General features: G+C 52.6%; 2 pseudogenes; one reads left to right on the top strand and one right to left on the bottom strand.

The window, feature by feature from the left end:
• Window positions 1–16,404, bottom strand: part of LOC121166924 — a 30,954-nt pseudogene continuing 14,550 nt past the window's right edge.
• Window positions 6,799–7,726, top strand: LOC121166946 (annotated as a pseudogene).

Below are 16,404 nucleotides of genomic sequence, written 5' to 3'. Positions count from 1 at the left end.
TTAGTCATTGGATGGGTGGTCTCGGCCACCCGCTGTTATCTGTTCAATATCCTGGTGGCCCAGGCCACCATTGAAGCTGGAGGGTGGCTAGACGTCGGGCCGATGCAGGAATGGAGGGGAGGCGGCAGGTGCTAGTGCACCATGTGGCTGGCCCGGCACCTGTTGCATGTTCAGGATGCTATTGATGGCACTTTGCAAGTACTCCATGAGAGTGTTGTCCTGTGGGCTGTGGCTCGAGAACTTGCCTCGTCCATGTCTTAGGACTTGCACCGCTTGGTGGGTGGCATTGTGAGGCCTCCCAGCCGGCATCCCCACCCTGGGTGTGGGCAGCTGCGTGGGTGGGCTCAGGCGGCAAGGCGGTGCCCTTGAGTAGCCGCTGGTTCAGTTCATTTTCAACGGCCGCCAGCTCACAGATGAAGCCACTTTTGGCCTCGTTCACCATGGTGGGCAGGGGCGTGGCACTGGTGGCCAGATGCTCTTGGTAGCTCTTGCATAGCGGCAGGTGTGGCACGGGTGGCGCAGGCCAGGGGAGCTTTGTGAGTGGTCAGTGGGGCCTTCTTCAGCTGTAGTTAAGGTACAGGGCCCTTGGTCACACTTAGGGCTGGGAGGCTGCCAGCAAACTGGGAGATGTACCTGCACCTGCTGGAGGTGCAGGGGCAGTGGCGTGCTGGCTGCAGGGGGTGCTGGTGGGGTGGGCTGCAAGGTGATCACAGGGGTGGCCTCCCCGGTGATAGTGGTGGAGAAGGCAGCCGCCGCAGCAGCGGGAAGAGCTGCTGGCTGCACCAGCCCATGGGGCATTGAGCATGGCCACGGTGCTGGGAGGCAGGGTGATGCCCTGCAGGACTGTGGTGGTGGTGGTGGGGCCCGGGGATGTAGGCTGGCTCTGTGCAGGCAGGCTGCCCGCCACCAGCAACACAGGCATCTGGAAGAGCGTGGGCTGGCCCACTGGATGGGTGCAGCAGAGAGGATGTGTGTGGCAGCGCTGTGTGCATCCGAGGGCGGGGCCAGCACAGGGCCCAGGCTCATCGGGGTCGCCAAGTTCTGGTTTGTGAGGATGGGGTTGGCGATGAGCTGTCTGCTTGTGTGAGGGGCCTCGGCAGCCAGGATCTGGCCACCCACATTGGCTGGCAGGGCGGAGAGTGGTTGCAGGACCTGGACGGTGGGGACGCCGGACAGCAGGAACTGGTTCTGGCCAGGCAGATTGTGCTGGGCAGGGATGACGATACTGCTGCCCTGGTTCAGCAGGTGCACACTCATGGGCTTGCTCAGGGTGCCTGGTGGCTGTGGTGGCGCCACCCCAGTTGCAGTGGCCAGTGGCTGCTTGAAGAGGCTGGCCTGCAGGGTGGGTGCGGGGAAGCCTGACAACACCACATTCTGGCCAGCCTTGTCAGCTGCCATGAAGGTCAGGTTCTGCGGTGCCTTGGGCTGTGGTGTGAGTGAGCCCGGCTTGCCCTGGATGGTGCACGTGGCACCGGCAAGCTTTGCTGGAGGATGTCACAGGGTTGGTGCCCCCACTGTCTGCTGCCCTGCCTCTGGTGGCTGGCGAGCCCAGGATGTCATCTTCCAGGAAGTCCAGGTCCACGCTGGGGGCTGGCTGGCTGGGCTCTGGGTTCAGATGGTTACCGGAAACTTCCTGGACTTGCAGTCCTGGGCTTTCATAGAAGGCACCCTGGGCCTTGCCAGCATTGTCCAGGAGGTCATCACTGTCGAGCTTCTTGGATCCATGCAGGAAGTCATGGAGGGCCTGGGGGTCACAAATCACGTCCAGTAAGCATCTCCCGTCCTCATCATCCATCGTCTCTGTGCTACAATCAAATCATGAAAAGAAGGAGGGGGTGTCCGCTCCAGGTCTACGCAAGGCCCCCGGCTGGGGAATCTGAGAGTGTCCATTTGGGGGCCAGCCTGATGTTTGAACAGCCATTGGCATGGGGTCTCTGGGACGCTCCACATGGGCTGTAAAGGGAAGACCCAGATGGGGCCAGGTGGCAGGGCCGGTCAGCGCACTGCCTGATCACATGGTGGCCTTTCAGGCTGCGCCTCCGGCCCTGGCCGTGGGGGAGTGCCTCTTGAGTCTGCAACGGCGTCATTTCAACTGAATATCTTATAGTATATGCGTCTCATAATTTTTTGTTTTTTACAATCTTTACATGGTTAATTAGGGCATAAAGGTTCAAGGGCTCCAGGAAGTGGGTAAGAGTATTATTTCCACATTCTCTCTTTTTCTGTATCTGGGGTAAAGGGGAAGATAAAAGGAGAAGCCCCACCCGGCCTCCCACCTATCCCAGGTTTCCAACATGGAATATGCTCCAAGGGTCTTGCTCAAGTGGTTTTGATAGTTCAACAGTTATGAATTGCTGGCAATCAAGGCATTCTTTTTCTTTTCTTTTTTTAATATTTATTTAGTATTTGTTTATTTTTTTTTATCAGAAAGCCGGTTATACAGAGAGGAGGAGAGACAAAGAGGAAGATCTTCCGTCAAATGATTCACTCCCTAAGTGACCGCAATGGCTGGTACTGCACCAATCTGATGCCAGGAGCCAGGAGTTCTTCTGGGTCTCCCACATGGGTGTAGGGTCCCAATACTTTGGGCAGTCCTCGACTGCTTTCCCAGGCCACAAGCAGGAGGCTGGATGGGAAGCAGGCTGCCTGGATTAGAACAGGCCACCATATGGGATCCTGGAGTGCTCAAGGCGAGGACCTTACCCACTAGGCCATGGCGCCACGCCCCAATCTCTCCATTCTAAGCACAATGAAGTCGCTGCAGAATCCACTGATTGACATAGTCCATCTTAGCGTCTCCATTTGCCCAGTTTTTCACTGCCAACATATGGCTGGGGTAGCTGATTGATTCGATTTGCCCTCTGTTGTGGTGCAAGGTATCCTCTGCAGGTTCCCATAGACTGCCATATCCTCCATGTGTACCTGGTTGTGCTCTCCACTGCTCCGTCTGAGCCACTGAGGAGGCTAGGCTCTGGCACTTACACTCCAGGGCGTACCATGGAACCTGCACTTCTCTTCATGGGTAGGATTCTGAGTCTGGCAGTTTGTTGAAATCCCCAAAGAAACTTTGAGGTGATTCTGGACAAGATTCTTGTGTGTACTTGCAAGTACAGGGCCAGGTACTGTCCATTGCCACAATCAGCTGGTGGTTGCAATTGCTAGTTTTGTTCTATTTCCAACCCTGTCTTCCACTGGAACCAATGGATGTTGCAGTCCAGTCTGATGCTGCCCAGCACACACTTCGCTCTCACATAAACCACTGGGAGCAGCAGTCTAGTTGGAGCCCCCCACAATAACTCCCATCAGTCCTGCCCCCTGTGCTAGTTCCCATGCTTGCCAGTATGTGCAGCAGACTAGTTCAGTCTGTCCCACATCCCATTCAGCTCTCATACATGCCGGTGGGCATTAAAGCCTAGTTTAACCTAACCAGCTCCACTATCCAGACCACACAAATGGTGGTGGGTGTCGTTCTGTCCAGCCACCCTGGCCCCAGTGCTGGTTTTCATGCTCTCCAGTGGGAGTGGCAATCCAAGAGGGAAGCGCCACTATTTCCCTCCTAAATCACTCTCACCCCCGGATCATGTACTCTGCAGGTGGTTCTGTAGTATAACTTGACAGATTAGCCACTGGTGCCAGCATCTGCTATCTGATGCTGTTGTAAAGCCCAATCAACCCTCACCCATTCTGCTTTATGTTTGCCCCAGTAGGGACAGTCAATCAAGCATGGCTCTTCCCTGATCTGGCTTGCATGAGGCCCACAGATGTTATAGCCCTGCCTGGTATCAACTCATGCTGTGCGGTGGATGAGGTGTTCCACCAAGGGTGCCCTCTGCATTCTCCCTACCAGCTTTACCCCCTCCCTCCCTCCCTGGTTCCTACTAGCACTGCGGCCCAATCTGGCATGGCCCTCCTCACCTTGGCATTTGCTAGTGGGTGCTGTAGCCTGCCCGGCCCAGCCCACCCCCAATTCCAGCTGTAATGTGTGCTGATATGTGTTGTGTCCACAACTGGTTCAACCCACACTGTTCTGTTGCTCAGATTCGTCAGCAGTGATGTGAACTGGTTCAGCCTGGTTCACCCCTGACCTGTGCCAAATGTGTGGTACTGGGTACCTTTCCCTGGCCTGGTATGGGTTGTTCCTTTTGTGCTTATAGTGCTTACCTGCAGGGTTTTGTCCTGACAGAGGAGTTGCCCAGGCTCCTCCATCAGAACCTCTCCCAATGCCAGATTTTGCATATACTGGTGGGTTCATGAGCCAGCTCTTCTCAGTCCACCTCCTGTCCTAGCAGAAACAGTGATCTTTCCAGACTGGCCTTCAACACATTCTGCTTATTGTTGGATGTTTCAGTGCAGCCAAGGCTTATCCATACCCAAACACAGCTCACACATGGCTCAGTAGGGATTGAGACCAAGCTTAGTCCATCCCACATCTACCCTGGTCCTCCAGAACATCAGATGGTGTTGGAGTCTGGCCTGGCTTGGTGTGTCCAGTCCCAGTCCACACTTGTGCCAAGGGAGACTGCAACTGTATCCAGACCAGAATCCATTTCCACTACAGCCTCTGCACTCCTCAGTGTTAACCCCAATTCAGCTAGGGTGGACCCTTAGCTCCCCAACCAGGCCAGTTCCAAGCCATAAATTGTGTGGATGCCAGTGGTTGCTCTGACTCAGCTTGGCTCAGCCTCTCACCTGTCTTGGCCTTTGCCTTTAATGTGGTGTCCTAGCATCCCTGGCTCATGCAGATCAGTAGGTGTAAGAGCCTAGCTCAGCATGATTTGTGCTTCATCTTGATTTCTATTTTTGCTTGTGTCTACCATGTTCCACTACCAACCCACACATTGGCATGGGAAAGCAGTCAGGGACGACCCAAAGCCTTGGGACCCTGCACCCATAGAGTAGATCTGGAGGAATTTCCCTGCTCCTAGCTCTGGATTGGCATAGCACCAGCCATTGCGCTCACATGGGGAGTAAATCATCGGATGGAAGATCTTCCTCTCTGTCTCTCCTCCTCTCTGCCTATCTGGCTTCACAATAAAGATAAATAAATCTTTAAAAAGAGAGAGAGTATTTGGAATAAATAAAACTAAAACAAAAAACCTCAAAACACATGGAATGCAGCCAAAGCAAAACAGAAGAAACAGTATCAATTGGATTATTGAAGTTACACATTCCACACAGCTTCCTTTTATAAGGTATTCCTTATATATGGTATTTGTTGTTTTGTGACTGACTCATTTCACTGAGCATAATGGGCTCTAGTTGGGACCATCTTGTTGTAAATAGTATAATTTCATTGTTCTTAATAGCTGAATAATATTCCATGGATTAGATGTACCACAGTTTCTTTAATCACTCTTCTTTGGACGCACATCTAGATTGTTTCCATGTCTTTGCTATTGTAGCTTGTGCTACCCTAAATAGGATTACAGATCCCCTTCACATATGCAGATTTCATTTCTATTGGGTATATTCCTAGCAGTGGGATAGCTGGGTCATATGGCAGATTTATTTGCAATTCTCCAATTGCTCTCCATACTGATTTCTACAGTGCTTGTATTAGCCTACACTCCCACCAGCAGTGAAGGAGGGTGCCTTTCTCCCCCCACCCAGAGTATTTGGCATGATTGGCCAGTCCCAGCCTGTGTTCACCTCCCGAGCTCCCCATGTGAACCCAAGCTCCCACCTGGCTGCTGCAAGGGCTGATCTGTGGCTGCCTCTGGATCCCTGGTTGTCCTTTGAGTCCAGATCACAGCTCACCAGTAGATGCTGGGTTTTCTATTTCCTAAAACCGCTCAGCCATCATCCCCTCTTCCCTGTGTCCAGGGGGTTCTCCAAGTATATCGCTGTTGACTTCCTGGCCCCTAACTTTTCTGTAATCTGCTCTCTGTTTCTTGCCCTATCTAATAATATTACGTCAGCTCAAACAAGCCTACACCCTTTGCCAACCAGTGAGATTTTCCTAGCCTCTTGTGCCCTAAGAACAATGTTTGTGCCTGAATAAATGCAACTCTTTTTTTTTTTTAAGATTTAGTTTCTTTTTATTGCAAAGTCAGGTATACAGAAAGGAGGAGAGACAGAGAGGAAGATCTTTTGTCCGATGACTCATTCCCCAAGTGACCACAAAGGCTGGTGATTGCCAAAATGGAGCCAGGAGCCATAACTTCCTCCAGGTCTCCCACTGGAGTTCAGGGTTCCAAGGCTTTCCCAGGCCACAAACAGGCCACAAACAGGGAGCTGGATGGGAAGCAGGGCTGCTGGGATTAGAACCAGCGCTTCGACGGTTGTCTATTAACTTGTTCAAAAAAACACCAGGAGTTGTAAAGCAGAGGAGAGAGTGTTTACAAAAGGGGGAAAGTAGTTTGCTGCCTCTTTAAGGACTGAGTGAGCAAGAAGAGGAGAGAAAGAAAGGTAGGAAGAAGTTTGAGTCCGGGGCTTAAGCCTTTCCAAAGAAAAAAAAAAAAAACACACAAAAACAACAATAATAATAATAATCGCAGTCCGTGCTGGCGTCATGGGCCTGAGGCGGAGGGAAGCACTACTTTTTTTATCTCGATTCCAGTTCGCTTCTCTCTCTCTCTCACCCCTCTGTCACTTTCCTTCTTCCCCTCCCCAAATTGCTCTCCTCCACCTGGTCTCTTTTCAAAACCCTGTGATCCCCAATCACCCTTCCTGCCACCCCTCCACCTCCTCCTCCTCCTGCGCGCCCGCCCGCCAGGCACCCCCAAGTTCCCCACCGCCCCTAGGGTTTCTGGCCTAGGCCGATCAGGCTTACAAGCACAGCGTCTGCATGTACAACAGATGGAGACGGAGCTCAAGCCGCTGGGCCTGCAGCCGAATTCAGGGGGGAGCTGTGGTGATGGCAATGCCACAGGGACAGTGGCCAGCGGCCAGCGGCAACCAAAAGGGCCATGAACGCCTTCATGGTGTGGTCCTGTGAGCAGCGTGGAAGGATGGCCCAGGAGAACCCAAGATGCACAACATTGAGATCAGCAAGCACCTGGGCCCCGAGTGGAAACTTCGTCGGAGATGGCGAAGCAGCCGTTCATCACAGAGGCCAAGCGGTTGTGGGCGCTGCCCAGGAAGGAGCTCCTGAATTATTAATATTGGCCGTGGCAGAAAACCAAGATGCTCATGAAGAAGGGTAAGCAAATGCAGCCCAGAGGGCTGCTGGCCCCTGGCAGCAACAGCGTGGCCAACGGGGTTGGGGTTAGCGCAGGCCTCGGCACAGGCGTGAACCAGTGCATTGACAGCTACGCACATGTGAAGGCTAGAGCAATGGCAGCTACAGCATAATGCAGCACCAGCTGGGCTGCCCGCAGCACTCAGGCTCAACGTGAATGGTGGGGCTCAGATGCAGCCCGTGCACCACTGTTACATCAGCGTGCCACAGTACAACTCCATGACCAGCTCGCAGACCAACATGAACTGCTCTCCCACCTACAGCATGTCCTCCTCGCAGCAGGGCACCCCCGGCATGGCGCTTGGATCCATGGGCTTGGTGGTCAAGTCCAAGGCCAACTGCAGCCTCTCAGTGACTACTTCTTCCTCCCATTCCAGGGCACCCTCCCAGGCCAGGGACCTCCAGAACAGGATCAGCATATACCTCCCCGGTGCCGAAGTGCCAGAGCCAACCACTCCAAGTGGACTGCACGTGTTGCAGCACTACCAGAGCGGCCCGGTGCCCAGCACGGCCATTAACGGTACACTGCCCCTCTCGCACACGTGAGGGGGGCCCTCCGGACAGCGGACGGAAGCAGGTCTGGGGGTGGGAAGGGAGGTTGGGGGCTGATAGTGGGTGGGGACTAGGGGGAAAGACATTCTCAGAGGAAAAGAAAACAAAGAAACAAAAATGCCGGGAAATGGAAGAAGTGAAAATGTAGAGTGAGAAGGAAGCATGAGGAAAACAAACGCGATGCAACAAAAATCCTGGTATGCTGACAAAGAAGAAAATTTCATTACCCACAGCAAATAACAGCTTCAGAGCAGACCACCAATCCCTTCTTTGCTCAATGCAAAACCTGCGCCACCAACGAGAGAACTTTATAAAAGATGTAGAGATGCTTGACTTCTGTTTGGGGGAGACTATTTTTGTACATAGAAAAAAACCTCGGCGTGGGTGGGCTGGGGAGGGCAGAGGGAGTGGACCTTGTATAGATCCAAAGGAAAAGAAAACTGCACACAATTTTTTTTTTTTTTTAATTGAAAGGTGGATATACAGAGAGGAGGAGGGACAGAAAGGATGATCTTCCATCTGATGATTCACTCCCCAAGTGAGCACAATGGCTGGAGCTTAGCCAATCAGAAGCCAGAAGCCAGGAGCTCTTCCGGGTCTCCCATGAGAGTACAGGATCTCAAGACTAGGCTGATGATCCCTGCACCTCTAGGCTTCTCGCTACTCCAGGCCCAGGCCCACTCTGCCCAAGAAACCAGCACACCTGCCCTACTGCTCCACTTGCTGCTGTAGAACCAGGTGGCCACTACCAGCCACTGGCACTCCCAACAAGCTGCTCATAGACTGAACAGCATGCAGGCCTTGCCCCGCTAAGAAGCTCATAGACCACTGCTGCAAGCACTGGCCAGTTCAGTTGGCATTCCCTGTGCCCCTAGCTTGCCGGATGTCCACTCTGCTAACAACCCTGCCCGCCCTTGACCCCTGTCCACATTCCCAACTTTCCTGAAGCCACTCAAGGGTCAGATGGACTTAACTGGTGCTCCATGTGCCTCTAAACCAACCTCGCCATTGCCCCCTAATGCTGATCTAGGGCCAGGACTGTTCAGACAGCATTCATGGCCCTGAGCATTCACTCCATCTGCTCCAGGACCACAACATTTCAACTGCCTAGGCTAGTGCACCCCTACATCCTAGCTTGAAAATCACTCAGACCTGCACGCTGCGTGGTCGGTATCCCCATGTGCCCCCAGTACCCACACCATGCATTTCAGAGCCATTGGGTCATGGCAGTAAGCCCAGAGCCTAAGGAACCCACTGGCTGCTATTCCAGGGACACGCTGGAGAAACCAGTGCACTGTATGCCCCCTCTCTGCCTGCCATCTGCTTCATAGCCAAGACATCCTGGCCAGTGTCCTGCTCCTACAGCCTGTAGTCCTCCATTTCAGGGCCAGGCTGAATTGCGTGGGTGGAGGGAGGTGGCGAGGGGCTTCTTTAACATAACACCTTCCATTGCTCCACTTGCCCATCCAGGGCCAGTCTTGGTTAGACAGCCTCGGCTCTACCCAGGAGCACTACCACACTGTCCACTGTCTGCAGCTCGAGAGCGAGTCAGGCTTAGCCAATGATCTCACTCCCTCAGCAGGCAGTGTGCTTGCCAGCCACTCCAGGGCTAGGCCCGATCTGCCGGTGACCCTGCAGCCCAGCCTGCACACCTTGAGTCCCCTGCCACACAACCTGCCCACTCTGCCGCCTCACCTGACCCTCCAAAGTCATCTCCCACACCCCTGACCTGCCTGGAAGCTCCTCCAGGGCCAGAAGGGCTTGGCCGACAACACTCATTTCTAGCCTGCCCACCCCCATAGCCTTCCCGCTGCTGTAGGACAAAGCAGGCTAGCGTGGTAGGGAAATCAGCATGAAACACTGTTACAACCTATTTCCTGTCTTGAAGAAATGTTCATGTGGAAAACTCTAGTTTGCAAAGCAGGGTTTATTTAAGAAGTAGAAGGAAGGCGGCCTTCCGCAGCAGCAGGAGGGACTGCAAGGGAGGAAAACCCTGAGTTAATGGTGGAAATTTTGTCCATTATGCACCATCTCAGGTAGGGGTTCACATGAGTCACCCCAAGGGCAGAGAGAAAGAAAGTTTTTCACAATAATGGGCAGTGATGTCTGCTGCATCGACCAGAACTAAAAGACTGAAATCTGTGTCTTCCTTCTCCCAGTGTTGTGGGGTAGACAGGCAGTTCATGGTCACCAGCTTAGAAACCACACCCCACCCCACCACCTGGGTGTTTCCTCCTGCCCACCCGTGATGCTCACATTCTGAGGCCTGAGAGGGGCCGGTATTGCATTGTTGTTGAACCATGTCCTCACAAGCCCCCACAATGGCCCCTGATAGCAGGATGGGGACTGGCTCTCTTAGTCACGTGCTTCCATTGCTCTGGCACTCCAACTCTGGGTCTCCCCAGTACATGGTTGGTCTCGGGTCTCCAGGTGGCCCCTGTGCATGGCCCCTGTATGTGTGTATTCCTCACAATCTGGTTACTGCTTGGGTGGGACAGGAAAGATGTTAATTCTAAGATGCTTTGTATTTCTAATTTGTGTGCTTTCCAGAGTTCCAGGCGAGGTGAGGCCTAGCAGTAATGGAATGTGGCCAGAGAAGCCAGGGAAAGGTGGATGTCTGCAGTCCAAGCATCTCTCTGTTTTTTGTTTTTTTCTTTGAATTTATTTTGTTTTTATCACAAAGTCAGATAGACAGAGAGAATGAGAGACAGAGGAAGATCCTCTGTCTGATGAGTCACTCCCCAAGTGACTGCAATGGCTGGTGCTGCACTGATCTGAAGCCAGGGGCCAGTAACTTTCTCCATTCTCCCACATGGGTGCAGGGTCCCAAGGCTGTCTCAGGCCACAAGTAGAGAGCTTGATTGGACACCAGGCTGACAGGATTAGAACCAATGCCAATATGGGATTCTTAAGCATAGAAGGTGAGTACTTTAACTTCTAGGCCACCTCGCCGGGCCCTCTCCATTGCATTTGGAGCCCTTTGGATCCAAGTGTTTACTTATCTGACAGGCTCTCTACTAAATATATATACACATGTAAAGAGAAGTTGAGAGAGAATGTATGCATATTACGTGAGAATATTAGTGACATCATAAGCTTTGTTTTGTTTTTAGTGTAAAGTCAGATCGACAGAAAGATGGAGAGATAAATATCGTCCATCCACTGGTTTACTCCCCAAGTGGCAGCCAAAGCTGAGATGATCTGAAACCAGGATCCAGGAGCCTCTTCCTGGTCTGCCAGCTGAGTGCAGAGTTTCAAGGCTTTTGCCCAATTGCTACTGCTTTCTAAGGCCACAAGCAGAAAGCTAACTGTCCTCAGAATCTATCTGCTGGAATCCAGAGAGCAAGCAGGTACTGTGGAGCCCAAGAGTCAGAATACCAGAGGAATGGAAGCACGTGACCAAGAGAGTGAGCCCCTTCCTATCATAGGCTTCATTGGGGTTTGTGAGGCGAGTGGTTACACAACAATGCAATACCGCCCCCTCTCAGGTTCCAGGTGATGATGGGTGAGTGTCACAGATGGGCAGAAGGGAAAGCCTAGATGGTGTAGGGGCTGTGTCTTCCAAGCTGATAACCCTGAACTGGCTGCCTACCCCACAACATTGGGAGAAGGAAGCCACAAGTCTCACCATCTTTTTTCTGGGTGAGGTGATAGACATTACTGCCTGTTGTGAATAAGTTTCTTTCTCTCTGAGCTTGGGGTGACTCATGTGAACCCCTCCCTGAGACAGTGCATAAAAACACCATTTCCAATATTTTCTTGGTTCTCTCCTCCCTTTGGAGCCTGTCCTCCTCTAGGCAGCAGCAATTTTCCTTCTTCTTATTAAATAAATTCTGCTTTGCAAACTAGAATTTTCTGCATGAAAATTTTGTCATGTGAGACAAGAAATGAGGTTTTTGCTGCAGTGTTTTGTTTTGAATTCCTTGCAACTCTAGCCCACCTTGCCCTGTGGCAGCAGGATGGCTACTGTGGCAGGCAGGCTAGAGGTGAGTTTTGGAGCTGCCCAGCCAGCCTGGCCCTGAAGTAGCTTGCAGAAGAGCTATGAATGTGGGACATGCCACTAGAGGGTCAGGTAGCATCTGGTAAGGTGACAGGGTGGATGTGTCATGGGGCAGGGGACTCAAGGCATGCAGGCTGGGGTTGGCAGGGGCAGGTGGTCAGCAGAAGGAACCCAGCACTGAGGACACAGAATCACTGGCTGAGCCTGACTGGCTCTCAGCAGTGGATGATGGACAGTGTGAGAGTGTGCTAGAGGTGCACTGGTGCTGGCTCACCAAGCCTGGCCCTGGATGGGCAAGATGGGAAACAGAGGGAGCGTGTTAAAGGCACACCCTTCCCCCAGCACAATTGGGCTCTGAAGTGGATGACTACAGTGCTATGGCAGCAGGGACACTGGCCAGGATGACTTGGCTATGAAGTAGATGGTGGGAGGAGAGCGGTTGTAGAATGCACCAGCTTGTCTGGCTCTGGAAAACACGGCTGGTGAATGTGTTTTTTCCTTGGCTCATTTCATGACCCCTTGTTCCTGGAGCAAACTGTGCATGCCTGGCATGCATGTGGGTACCAGCCAAGCCCTTTTGGCCCAGGAGTGTACCGTGGGCCCCGGAGTGGACAGTGGGTTGGGTGAGTCGCTGTTCAAGCACACCTGACCCTGGAGCACCTGGCAGGTGGGTTGCAGCTGATGGGGTCCGTCCCTGGCCTGGTTTTGATGTGGCAATCAGGGCAGCATGGCCCTGGAAGAGACTGTGGATCAAACAGGCCCAGCGGCTAACAGGGCGCAGTCTGAATTAGCATCTGGCACAGTGGGAAGACTGAGGGCACATGCATGCTGTCTGATAGGGCTCAGGCACAGAGAAAGGGTGCAGGGTGTGTGACGCAGGCTGAGCCTGGTTAATCCTGTAACAAACAGTGAGTGGGGCTGTATGGCCTGTGAGCTAGGGGTGCAGTGCAGGATGCACTGGCCTAGGTGGTTTGGATGACATGGCCCTAGAGGGAATGGTGTGAGTACTGGGGACCGTGAAGCAACCTCTGAATGTGCCCTGCCTCAGAACCTCAGGATGGGGATGTGGAGGAGGAAGGCGTAGAAGGGCATGAAATACCAGCTGAGTCAACCTGAGCCTGGAATGGCTTCCAGGCAAGCCGGGAACAAGGGCTTAGGGGGTGCGTTCTTAGCAAAGTGGACAGTAGGCAGGCTGGGAACGGGAAATGCTGGCTGAATCAGTAGGTCCTTTCAGCAGTAATTTATGAGCTGCCTGTGCAGGACAAGCTCCTGGAGTGGCAGGTGGGCAAGCAGCCTGCTGGGGGCACTGGGAAGCTGGAAGTGCCCACCTGGTTCTGCTGCAGCAAGCAGATAGCATACCGTGTGTGTGTGTGTGTGTGTGTGTGTGTGTGTGTGTGTGTTTGTATGGGGGTGGGAGTGGATTGCAGGCAGAGTGTACCTGACCCTGGAGCGGCAGGCATAGTGGGAGGGTTAGAGGTGTGGGGATCATTCACCTAGTCCTTGAAGCTCTGGAGCGCTGGGCCAGTGGGTAAACGGAGCATGGGCCCCATGTACACTGGCCTGAACCTGGAGTGCCATCCTGACAGGCACTAGAGGTACAGGGTGAGCTGGAACCACTGACTAATTCTCTCTGCCTTCAAGTCACCTGTGGAATAGAGGGCCAGGTGGACTGGAGGTTAGGGGTCTCCCTCCAAGTAGGCCTGTCCCTGCATCAGGTTAAGAGTGCGAGAGGCAGTGTAGATGGGTGGGCAGGTCTGGCCCTGGAATGCAGGCAGAATGCCAAGCTGGAGAGCTGGGGCAACCTGGCTCCACCCTGGAGCAACTGGCATAGTGATGGGACCTGGGGCCAGTGGCCAGCCCAGCATACCCAATCTGGTAGTGGCTGTTGGGAGAGCGGTTGTGTGAGTGAACAGGTTCCTGGCCCTGGATGCATGACACTAGTTCTATGAACTGGGTGGGCATGCTACAGATTCATAAGGGAAGAAGGAAGTGGGGCATGTAGCCAAGAATGCTGGGGCCTGGAGCTCAAGGCATGTCCACGGGGTGCACCTATTCTGGAGGGAATTTGACTGTGGCCAAGCCGACCTGGCCCGAGAGTAGCATATGGGGTGTCAGGGTGGGCTGAGAAGCAGTGCTTGGGATACTGGCAGAGACACTGTTGCCCAATAAAGGAGCAGCAGTGGCGGTGAGCCTTTGGGGCAGTGCAAAAAAACATCTGGCCCTGGTGCAGATGGCTTGTGGGAGGGGGCATGCTAGAGGCTCACAGTGCTCCAGCACAGCCCAGCTGGCCCTGGAAGAGCTGGCATGTGGGTCAGGGTCATTGGGGTTGCAGGCAAAACTCCACAAGCCTGGAGTGGCACACAGGACGTGTGGTCAAGAGGTGCAGGGTCTGGAAGCTGAGCAGACCTGCACATATAGAGGTTTTCATTAACACCGGTGTGATCCAGGGTAGTCAGCCAGCAGGACAGTGGCACTGGCAGAGACAGCCATGTTCCAAAAAAAGGGCAGAGGCTGTTCTGAGGAAATCATTTATTTGACTGCTGCTTACAGTTACCTTGACAAAGTAACTGATTATAAGCGTCCTAATAATCAGTGAGGTTTTTGTCTGGGGCATGTTCCCTTAAAAAAAATAAATAAAAACAAAAACAGAAGAAGAACCAGGTTGATATACAATCCTGGCTCATGTAAGGTAAAGGCGTGCCAGGAATATGGTGGGCACTGACAGAGCTGGTGTGGCCTTTAAGCAACAAGCATGGCAGCGGTGCATGCTTAATGAAAGGGGAGGTTTCCTAGGCTGCCTGTCCTGGAACAAGCAGAGGGCTGCTGTGTGCATAAAAGCACTGGAGGAGTATGTGAGGAGGCAGACTGGACAGTAGGCAGTCAGGATCTCCTGGTGCCTGGTAAAATTCTCCTTCAGAGTGTAAGAACTCGGGTTATTGTCAAAGGAATTGCACTTCAGCTGTCAGCTTCAGGATGGTGTTGTGGGTGGAAAGCAAGACCACACCAGACAATCTAGAGAGTTCTAAGGAGTTTTTATTAGCAAGGTTGGTAATTACCAAATCACAAGCTCATGTGAAAATCCAGTGTGGGGCCCGGCACGGTGGCGCAAGTGGTTAAGGTCCTCACCTTGCACGCCCGGGATCCCATATGGGCGCCAGTTCTATCCCGACAGCCCTGCTTCCCTTCCAGCTCCCAGGATGGCCCAAAGCTTTGGGAACCTGCACCCACTTGGGAGACCCGGAAGAGGCTCCTGGGTTCGGATCGGCATAGCTTCGGCCATTGCGCTCACTTGGGGAGTGAATCATCGGACAGAAGATCTTCCTCTCTGTCTCTCCTCTCTGTATATCCACCTTTCCAATAAAAACATTATAAAAATAAGATTTAAAAAAAAAAATAATTTTGTCACTAGGCTATCGCGCCAGGTCTCAGTACTTGCCTCTTAAACATTTTTTAGAGCATGCAACGCAAAAACTTAAACAGAGAAAGGAAATTATATGCATAGTTGTGACCTTTCACACAGCAAAACTGTCAATGTACACCAATGACTCATTCATGCAAAACCAAACTGAAACTGATGAAAAAAGCACGCGAGATTTCTGGGTAGGAGATCAATACAATCAAGCAGGTATTACTAATAAGAAACAGATAAGAAGAGTATGAATACAAAAAAAACCAGAAATGAGATCTAAAATATTAACTTACACTACATTTTCAAATATCTTTCAGCTCTGTATTTTAAGGTGCCAAATGAACTAACAGCAAAAAGCGAATATAAAGAAGAAATTTCTCAGAATCAATTGAACAATCAATGAAGAGTAACTCTAGATTATTGTTCTACAATTCTGTTTTTCCAGACTTGAAAGGGATCCTGAAGGAGAGGCCAGGAGGTGGACTGATGTGAGAGGCGACAGCGGCCCCTGCTGTTGGAAGGCTCAAGCTGCAAGAGAGGAGGCCACTTCCTGCCTGAGGTGAAGCCCCGCCCCTCACTCCCCCTCCCTCCAGAATCCTACCTGCCAGCCCCTCCTCCCTTTGTGATTCTGATTGGCTGCGCATTTTCTGACATCACGCGTAGTCATGGTGTGTGGCATTGGTCCAATCAGCGCGCCCAGGAAGCCCTGTGGCAGCAGGCAGGAGGTTGTTGTGGGCGCCGCCATAGCCGCGTTGCTGGTTGTGCTGGTGGAGAGGCGCAGGTGGCTGAGCCAGTGCTGCCCTGTGAGCTCCCTCCCCGCAGGAGCCTGTGCAGGACCCCCGACTGGTGAGAAGCTGGGAAGGGTGAGTGTGTGAGAGCATCTCCTGAGGCCGCGGGGCGGGCGGGGGCCAGGAGGGGGACCTTGGGGTCCTCACTCTGCAGCACTGACCTTGAACACTAGGACTCACAGTGGAACCCATTGTGCAGTGAGGAGGAGGGAGTGCCCAGGGACAGGTTGAAATTCATATTGGGCATGATTTCCTTTTTCTTTATTTAAAGTTTGTTTTTTCTTTCTTTTTCTCTTTCTTTCTCTTTCTTTCTCTTTCTTCCTTTCTTTCTTTCTTCTTTCTCTTCTTCTTTCTCTTCTCTTCTCTTCTCTTTCTCTTTTTCTTCCTTCCTTCCTTCCTTCTTTCCTTCCTTCTTTTCCCTGATTTTCCTGAGTTGAGCAACAGCATCTCCAGTTCCCAGCTCAGTCCTCAGTGA

The sequence above is a fragment of the Ochotona curzoniae genome, unplaced genomic scaffold (assembly GCF_017591425.1).
Source record: "Ochotona curzoniae isolate NIBS_2020 unplaced genomic scaffold, NIBS_Ocur_1.0 contig_117, whole genome shotgun sequence".
Taxonomy (NCBI): Eukaryota; Metazoa; Chordata; class Mammalia; order Lagomorpha; family Ochotonidae; genus Ochotona; species Ochotona curzoniae.
Note: the sequence above shows the minus strand (reverse complement) of the source record. Positions and strands in the feature narration are given on the sequence as shown.